The 7015-nt window shown below is 45.3% G+C and overlaps 1 non-coding gene across 1 annotated transcript; it reads left to right on the top strand.

The window, feature by feature from the left end:
• The first annotated feature begins 6559 nt into the window (after positions 1-6559).
• On the top strand, positions 6560-6666 carry LOC120283165. The gene has a single exon (XR_005543165.1). It is a non-coding gene; the product is annotated as a small nucleolar RNA R71 (small nucleolar RNA).
• Positions 6667-7015: the final 349 nt, after the last annotated feature.

Below are 7015 nucleotides of genomic sequence, written 5' to 3'. Positions count from 1 at the left end.
TCGAGCGACTACACGGGCGTGGAAGCTTGACGCGCCCGTGGGGAATTTCCACACGGGCGTGGATAATTTCCACCCGCCCATGTGGATCCTCTGAACTCCTGTTTTCTCGGCCGACTGTGAACAGTGCTGCTACAGTACTTTCTGCCGTATTGCTACACTGCTTTGCTACAGTATCAGCCTGAATTGCTTCCCGAATCCATACTTTCATCGGAGTAACGTAAACAGACACACGTTCACGTCGTGGATCACTTGCATCTTCATTGATAGGCACGTTGGTGAAGCTCTTGTTCTATGTGCATAAGTCAGAATGCTCGAGTGTGACTGCCTTTGTGCCCCTCCAAATGGATGTGCCAACTCGAATACGAGGAGGTTGGCACACACTCTAGCATCTCACATCGACCTATGTCTTCGCGTTTGAACCTTACCAAGATTTCCTCCAAAATCGGTGCATTGTAATCCACATTGGCTTCTTTCCTTTATACTTGGCCTCACAACCCTACCTGCACGAAAGTAACATAAAAACACACATATTAGTGTAAAAACCTGAGAAAAGTAATGCTCAACATAAGGAATGAACGCTTCACATGCACATCGCACAAGCACTTATCAAAACTCCCCACACTTAAGCTTTTGCTCGTCCTCAAGCAAAAATTAAAAGCGTTATGTGCATCAATGAAGAAAATATTGGAAGTGCTTGGCCTTAGGTTCACCAAAATATACAAAGAGAGCATTCTACAAGTGAGGGAAATTTCAACACTAAATATAAAAAATCGAAACTCTAGTTAAAAACTTGAATAAAAAAGGACAACAAACCCGAAATCGTGAAAGTGTGTGGACTCACTCAAGTAAACCCAAGGTATACTCCTCAAAGCTCTAAGTATAAGGGACTTATTTATCTACACAAATGACAACAATTTCAAAGATGGTAGTAGCTTCACACATCCTCTAAGGTAGCCCTTTCCCAAGCGGCCGCTAAGGTGGCTTTCACACTTTCGAGGTGGTAGCTCTTTCTACCGGAGTGGTAGCTTTCACACATCCTATGAGATAACTCTTTCTCTCATTAGGGCATAGCTAGTATCCAACTTATGAGAGTAGCTTCATACTTCATAGGTGGTAGCTCTTTCCACCCAACAAGCACAAATAAACAATAAAACTATTTTGTTGTTTCTTTTCGTTTTCCATATATATATATATATATTTTAAACACAAGAAACAACTATAACTAGTCCCTTTAACATCAAACTTGAGTTTCCAAAAGAGTTTAAAGAGTGAGTAGTGCAATAAGTTTAAATAGGGCGAAAATTCCTAGAAATTCAAGCAAAAACTAGAGCATGAAAAATATTTAATGTTAAAAATTCTCCCAAACTCAAGAATACAATCCTTGCAACTAAGGTGAACCGCCATTGGCTATGTGAGCATATAACAATCAAGAATAATAGAAAAGATGTGTGCACTATGAAACTCCCCCCACACTTAAGTTGTACATTGTCCTCAATGTACACATGCATGCTCACTCAAAATGTATATCATTCAAAAGCAAATGTGGGAGAAGCAATCAAAACAATACTCCCCTGACTCCTAGTGTTGCGTTTGATGAAGCTAATTCCATGGGAGTAGTGTTCCGACGGGTTGAGAGGCTCACACGGCCAAGTGCCTCAGCACCTTGGCCGTGCCCATGACTAAGTCTCAATTCCCAAGAAGACAAGACCATCTGCACGCACACGAGGAGGTTCAGTGAAGCTCAACAAAAACAAAATAAATCGAGTGTATATGAAAGATAAAGCAATGAATACAACTTGATGATGCAAAATGAACATAAACTCAGAAGGAGAATCCTTTCTGAGTGAACAAGTCTAAAATAAAATGCAAAGAAAGTAAAAGAAAGGAAGAGTCAAATGTTGGTGTCACGCTCAGGCGCTGGTGTTGCTGCTGCTGCTGGTGAAGCACATGGTACGTCTACCGGTGCGGGGGTGGGGATGAGGGTGCCGTGGATGTCGAGGGAGCCTGAGGAGTCCTCGGTCGTAAGATAAATGATGAGGCGACGTCGCGCTCTAAGATCTGCTGTAATACGTCGAAACGTGCCATGAATTCTTTGTACTGAGTAGCCTGCGTATCACTAATCTTTGGAATCTCAGCTCGAGCCTCTGCTACCTCAGCCCGTATCACCACCAAAGTGCTCTCGAGCCTCTCAAAGCGATCATAAGTTTGAGATGGTGAAAATATACGCACGGGGGGTGCTTCCTCTACTACTGGAGGTACCTCAGTCTCCATTGGGGCTAGCTGAGACTCGGGAGCAGATTGAGATGCCCCGGCTTCATCACCCTCACTCTCAGCTATCTCTGGAGCTGGTCGTACTAACGCAAAAACCCTGGTCCGAACCCTACGAATCATGCCCATCAGCCTCATCGTTCTAGACTCAGGGGAGCAGTATACTCATCTTCTCTGCCCCGCGAATCGAATCCAAGAGACCTATGTCCAACACTAATCTTGTAATGTAGGGGCCCGAGAAGATCGCTCCCAGTCTAACATAATGCCCCTGATACCTGATGTACTCTGCCATAATGTGCCCTAAGTGAATCGGTACGCGCTGCATCATCGAGTACAAGTACAGTAGTTCCTGACGGCTCAGAACACCAGTGCTGTCACGACGGCCATTTACCGACCTACTCATGATGGCATGTAAATATTTGTATGCAGGTCGGGGAAGGCACGTGGCCTTGAACACCCCCGGCTCGTACTGACCCTGACCACATAACGCTCTGTAAGCTCTCTGCGGGGTCAAGGTTCCAGGATAATCAGTCGGTAACTGCACATACTCCTCCATATCTTTGAATGCCTCCTCATACAAGCCAAGTAGTATTAAAAACTGAGTAATGCTCAAGGTATGGTGGTGTCCAAATACTCTGAACTGAATGGTATCCAAACTGTCGAAGCTCGCGTATGATCTATCAAACTCGAATGATGATAGTATCTCCAATGCAAACTCTCAGATGGCTGGCTCTCTGATCGTTAATAACTGTCACCAACCACCTACTGAAATGAGATACTCTACCTCATCAGCGAGCTCATCTCACTGCTGTAGATCTCGAAGTATAGTTGTGTCTAGCAATCAAGTTTGCCCGAATCGAAGTTTCTACAGGTGCTCATAGCGATCCTGATGCTCTGGAATCGCAAACCTCATGCCCTCAGGCTTAGTAGATGACTCGCGTGGCCTCTTATCTGCTTGCTTCTTCGATCGAGGTGGCATAATCTGCAAAATTTGAAACGAGATCGATCAAACAAGTTGAGAAAATATTACTGCAGAAATTGACACGGTCGTGTAGAATTTCCGCACGCCCGTGTGAAACCACGGGGCGTGAAAACCGCACGGCTGCGCTACCAAAATCTAAAGAATATAATGTAAAAATGCTTCGAGCTTCGTTCTAAACATGAATCATCGCTCTAATTGAAGAAACGAAGCATTATTAACCAAATTAATCGATGGACACCATAAATTGGCAAATAAAATGATAAATAGGGCTTACCGATGATATGGGATAAGAAAATGGAGAAACGGCCGGAAAAACTCGCGAAAATCCACCAAATTGGTGCTAGGAGGTCGGGGAATGATGGGAGAGTGTTTTCAGCCGAATAGAGGTTGTGAAGAGGGTGAGAAATGATTCTTCTTTAAAAAGAATTCACGACCCTTGGAGTTCTGTACATCCACACGGGCGTGTGGTAATTATCCACGCCCGTGCACTTCATTACAAAAGAGCCACAGGGGCGCATGCACGCCCTTGTGCGCTCTTGGGAAAACACTCCTTTGACTCTAACTGCTCTCGCACGGGCGTGTGGAAAATACCCACGCCCATGCACCCGACATACAGGGCAAGACGCACGCCCCTGTGGCTTCTCTGGACATCAGAGAAAAATACCAAGTGTTATACAAGCCCGTGCGGAAATTCCACACGGGCGAGAACATTCACATGCCCAATTCACAGGGGCTACTGCACGCCCCTGTGTATTCTCGGGATGGAGATAACTCCTCTGCAGAGTTTCACACGGGCGTGCGGAAATTACCCACGCCCGTGTATGGTTCACAAGGTTGTCCACAGGGGCGAGTCCACGCCCCTGTGTGCTCTCGAGAAAATCTGCCCAACTCTGCATGAATTCACACGCCCGTGCGGAAATTACCCATGAGCGTGTGACAATCGCATGGTCGCTCACAGGGACAGCTGCACGCCCCTGTGTCATCTCTGGATGAGCTCACAGTGCAACTCCACGGGTGTGTGGAAATTCCACACGCCCGTGTGTTTTCTCTGGATGCTTTAGAAAATTCTGCAGGCTCTGCAGAAATTCTCTGAACATGTTTACACACTCAGAGCCTGCCCTATTATGCAAATTTTACTAGTGAAAAACACGAAATAGAATCCAAATGACCAAACCTCCACCAATTCCTCAAAAAAACACACGATGATTTTAAAAAACCAATAATAAGATCGCAACACAAGCATCTGAAAGTTAGGACACCAACACTTAACAATTTATTCATGCAAACGAACTAAACTAAAAGATAAGAAAACAGTAAATACTTGGGTTGCCTCCCAAGAAGCGCTTGTTTTACGTCACTAAGCTTGACGTACCTTGTCTTACCTTACGGGGGTTCATAAATGAAAGTCGCCCTCTTACCCATGGCTTGGAAGCATGATGTGCAAAATTTCTTAAGGGTAGAGTGTGTATTATCGGGCTTCGGACCACCTAGCAATGTTTCATCCAACTTTTTTGGCTCATGTACGTCTCCAACAGCCTTGGAGCATTTCCGGTGGCGTCTTCTAGCCCTCTTCATTTTCCGGAGCATCTTCTTTAAGATCCCCGTGGTAGATGGTACTTCATCCGTCGACCCAAGCATCATTACATCTTCATGTCCCTCATCTTGGTTGAACAAACCTTCATACGGATCCGGATTGAACATCTCCTGCATGTATTCATCTACAAGCTCATCAGTAGTGTCTAGAAAGTATAAAGTGTCATCAAAATAAAGAGAATGCCGCATGGCTTCAGCAAGGCGGTATGTGAGCTTGTCATCTCCAACTCTCAGTGTGAGTTCTCCGCCGTCCATGTCAATCAATGCTTTGGAAGTCCGCAAAAATGGTCTCACAAGTATCAAGGGTACATCTGCATCCTCATCAACGTCTAGTACTACAAAGTCAACCGGAAAAATGTACTTATCCACCTTAACAAGCACGTCTTCGATGATGCCTCTCGGATGTCGCACCGTTCGGTCCGCCAACTGTAAAGTCATCCGAGTAGGCCTAGGCTCTCCCAAACCTAGCTTTTGGAAGAAGGTATCTGGCATGACGTTGATACTTGCCCCTGAATCCGCCAATGCCATTTCCTCACCTAAGTTGCCAATGTTACACGGAATGATGAAGCTTCGCGGGTCTTTCTTCTTGTTCGGCATGTTCTTTTGCAACACTGCCGAGCATGAAGCATCTAAAACCACTGAAGCACTCTCCTCCAACTTCCTCTTGTTGGTCAACAAGTCTTTTAGGAACTTTGCATACTTAGGCATTTGAGCTAATGCCTCAACAAAAGGAATATTGATGTGGAGTTGCTTGAACAAACCCAGGAACTTCTTATACTGTTCCTCCCCTTGGTCATTTTTCAATCTAGAGGGATAAGGGATTCTTGGCTTGAAAGGTGGGGATGCCACCTCTTTCTCTTTTCTTGTCCCCTCTTCAACCTCTATAACCTCGGGTGCATGTTCTTTTGGCTTCTCACTCGGAAGCCTACCTTCAACCTCACGACCACTTCTCAAAGTGATCACCTTCACATGCTCTCTAGGGTTGGTTTCTGTGTTGCTTGGTAAACTTTCGTGCGGCCTTCGGAGAGAGACTTCACAATTTGCCCCACTTGATTTTCAAGGTTATGCAAAGAAGCGGTGTGGTTGCGAAGTGTAGACTCAACTGATTCAAACCTTGTATTTGCAGATTGTATGAATCTAGTCAAGTGCTTCTCTAGGTCACTCATTCGGGTTTCCAAACCTGAGACCCTGTTTTCCACTTGAGGAGCTTGTTGTTGTTGGAAACCCGGTGGTCCCATGGCCTTTTGTGGAGCTTGATTACTCCATGAAAAGTTGGGATGATTCTTCCAACCTGAATTGTAGGTATTGCTATATGGATTTCCTTGAGGTTGCATGCCATTACCTACAAAATCAACATTTTCCACTGAAGAAACATCTCCAATAGATATCGGGCAATCGGAGGGAGCATGTCCTCCACCACAACTGGCGCAATTAGTCACGGCTGCCACTCTATTTGAACTTAAGTGATCTAACTTCTTACTCAGATTCTCTACTTGGGCCGCCAATGAAGTTACCGCGTCAATTTCATGGAGACCGGCCACCTTTTTATTCTTCCTAGCATTCCATTGGTAGCTATTTAACCCCATTTCTTCAATCAACTGACGGGCCTCATCGGGGGTCTTGCTACCTAAGGTACCTCCTGATGCCGCATCCAAGAGTTGCCTTGTACTCAGGTTCAAACCATTGTAAAAGGTTTGAACAATCATCCACTCTGGGAATCCGTGTTGCGGGCACTTTCTAAGGAGCTCCTTGAACCTTTCCCACGTCTCGAATAGAGACTTCAATTCCAACAGAACAAAGGACGAGATGTCATTCCTAAGCTTTGCTGATTTTCCGGGAGGGAAGTAACGGGCTAGAAAAGCTTCTACCATCTTCTCCCAAGTAGTAATCGATGCTCTAGGTAATGAGTGTAGCCACTGCTTCGCTCTCCTCTTTTGAGAAAATGGGAAGGCTCTCAATTTGATGGCATCATCCGTAACCCCATTTATCTTTAGCATGTTGCACACCTCGAGAAAGCTCTCTATATGACTATTTATATCCTCATCGGCCAAACCGTTGAATTGTGCGGACTGCTGCAACATATGGATGAATGCTAGCTTCAGCTCGAAATTCTGAGCTGTAATCGGGGGACGCACAATACTCGACTGTGTCCCCAATACTGAAGGTCTGGAA

This window comes from Dioscorea cayenensis, chromosome 18 (assembly GCF_009730915.1).
Source record: "Dioscorea cayenensis subsp. rotundata cultivar TDr96_F1 chromosome 18, TDr96_F1_v2_PseudoChromosome.rev07_lg8_w22 25.fasta, whole genome shotgun sequence".
NCBI lineage: Eukaryota > Viridiplantae > Streptophyta > Magnoliopsida > Dioscoreales > Dioscoreaceae > Dioscorea > Dioscorea cayenensis.
Note: the sequence above shows the minus strand (reverse complement) of the source record. Positions and strands in the feature narration are given on the sequence as shown.